The sequence below is a fragment of the Triticum aestivum genome, chromosome 1B (genome assembly GCF_018294505.1).
Source record: "Triticum aestivum cultivar Chinese Spring chromosome 1B, IWGSC CS RefSeq v2.1, whole genome shotgun sequence".
NCBI classification, from domain to species: Eukaryota; Viridiplantae; Streptophyta; class Magnoliopsida; order Poales; family Poaceae; genus Triticum; species Triticum aestivum.
Genome location: NC_057795.1, coordinates 70,124,372 through 70,127,324, shown reverse-complemented (window position 1 = coordinate 70,127,324; position 2,953 = coordinate 70,124,372).

Genomic DNA, 2,953 nt, shown 5'->3' with positions numbered 1-2,953 from the left:
GCGTGCTCCGTATTTTGTTGACGACACTTACGGTCATTGTATTTGAAGCGAAAGCACGATATGGTCACTGGACTTCAGAATAAGCTCATCACGGTCACCACATACATTTTGTCGTGCTAACCAACATGTGGTTGGATGGTTAGAGGACAGTGGTTTCTCGAGCCCACCAAGGTTAAAGTCCCGGTGCTCGCATTTATCTTGTGTTAATTTCAGTATTTTCTGGCGATGTACGTTCAGTGGGAGGAGACGTTCCACTCGACTACGAGGCACCTATGGTGACTTCGTAAAATCTCAAGATCATATATGCTGGCCCACTCTCTCGAAGGTGCGGCGGCGGACCGGCGGTGGGGAGTGGTTTCGGGGAGGGCGGGCCGGCCGCGGGCGGCGGGGGCGGGCGGTTCGGCCGGTGGTGGCTGGCGGCTCGGGGGAGGGGGGTGGAGTTTGATGATAAACTGGAGGCCCTTGATTTCGTATCCAACGGCTGGAAAATCTAATGACCAGAGATGAAAAAGTCAGTCGACTGACGTGTAGCCTCACCCCGCACGTACACATGCACGCACGCAAGACACGCACGCATGTAGGCGTGCAACACTGACACGTACACATAACGTACACACGCACGCATGCTGGCGTGCAACACTGACACGTACACATGCACTCACGAACACACGCACGTACGCACCCATGCATGCAACACTGAAACGCACCCTTGCACATACGCACCCATGCATGCAACACTGAAATGCACCCTTGCACGCACGCAACACTCACACGCCTGCATGCACACATCACACGACGCAAGACACACGCTTAACTACATGAAAAAGATGACGTCACACTCAATGAACAATCATCAGTTTATGAAATGCCCGCTTGTGACCGCCCTGGCCCACCAAAGGTTCCTCTGCTGTGCGTTGCCTGTGTTCTGTCACTCACATGCAGGCCATGCACCAAAGAGCCCACACGCCAGTGGAAGAACGGCGCGGTGTCCTAGGTCAGAGTCGAGGGCGCCACTCGTGGCACACCCGGCTGAACACGCCTCCGTGCCGCATTCAAACACCTCCATGAAACCCGCCCGTGTGGAAGCCAAGAAACCCACTCTGGACACACGTCCGTTCATGACCGGGCCGGCGTTAAATGCAACACCGACCGAGCTCCTCCTGTCTGCCATCTATTTAATCTCCTATTTAAACGAGGACAAACGCCGGCAAAGAATCACACACCTCCGCCGCTCCCCTATCTCCTCCACCATTTTGTCCACTCTTACAATGGCTTACGAAGAGTAGTTATTCTGCATCCAAGCCGACTGGGTGGCCCACCAGATACGAGCTATGCAGCTCGCTGATCCACCTCCCTCCCCTCGCCCGACGGAGCCAGTTGCCGACCCAAGCCGGCGCGCGGTTCAGCAACTCGCCTCTCCAGGCCAGCTCGACGAGGAGCGGCGCACGGGCATCGTTGCTGCTGTCCATGCCATCGCCTCGTACCCCGTCTCATGTTTCTGTGGCCGAGACTCCCATGCCGGCGGCCGCACCATGCAAGCAGCGATAGAAGCCGGGTGCGCGCAGAGTGACGAGTTGGTGGCCAGCGCCTCCGCGTCCGCCGCCATCATCGAGGAGAAGTAGAACACGGGAGGCCGCCGCCGCTTGGGTCTCATGAAGGCCACCGCGGAGGCGACGCCGGCGTACACAGCAGGTGTCTTGCCAGATCCTTTTGTTGCGAGGACCTTCGTCGACCCCACATGGGCTCCACGGAAGAGGTCAATGTTAGGATGAAATCGAGCCGGTGCAGGCCATGGCGAAGTAGTGGTCGGTGATGAACTCGAACCGGTGCCGGCCACCATCATCTTCGGCACCAGCCAATGATATCAGTTGGGCAGTGGGGAAGCGAGCCGTCCTTTGCACTGAAGCATATACCTCCGGGGCTCCCGGCAGTCCGGTGATCGTGCTGCCGGACATGAGGAACACAAATCGATCGGCGGGCGACCATTTAGGCCATGTATTATATACCTGTGCTGTCCAGAACTAGCACCGCGTAGTTCATTTGAATGTAATGAAATCCGTCATGTTTGTGTGAAAATCCGGTATTTTATATGATTTCCGTCGTTGTTTATATGAAATACTCCGGTGGTTGCGTGAATGAGTATCAGTTTGTCTACGTGTTTGCGTGAATTTCGTCCGGTTGGTTGAGTTGTTGTCATAATGTGTGCGGCTACGGTTGGATGGCGTAATTTGCGGGTCGCCGGTCGGTCTGCGGGCGGCTCGGGCGGCGTTGTGGGACAAAAAAACACAGCTCGTGCGAGCTCGTCTCCAACGTGCGCGCTGGAGGATGCATGACAGCATGAGCACCCGAGCCGTTCCTCGTTCATCGGTGGCAAAGGCACCGGTGGACAAAAGGGTCGCCAATATTTTGGCTACCCCGGGCAAGATCCAAACAGCCCCTCCCAACAGATTCAAATCCCTCGTTCGCCGTGGAATTTTGCCATGTGTTGTTTTCATGGACTAGCAAGATGCCCGTGCATTGCACGGAACATCAAGATGCATTTTTTTACAAACTCCCGCATGCATGCAAGGGATAATTAATGTCCTCCTTTGCTAGTACCACGAGGCAAACACCATTAATATTGCATCGATTAGTGTTAGTGGCCTTGTATATCTGCAAATTGTAATTTTGATAGTGGCCCCTTGTATATAAAAATGGAGGGAGAAATATGAGAGATAAGGTGAGGAGGAGTGGGGCGTGGTGCCGTGGTGGTGACTGGTGGTCGGACTGGGCGGAGGCATGGGGATGGACGGCGCATTATGTCTAGGTTTGTATCTCTCTCACACACACCCACGTAGGTGGGGGACGTGCACGAAGAGAAGAGGTGCACGCACGGCGCACGTACTCCCGTCTCTTTCCCAACCACACCCGCGCGGGTACACGGTGGAGCTCATTTCTGTACGAAAAAGGCAGC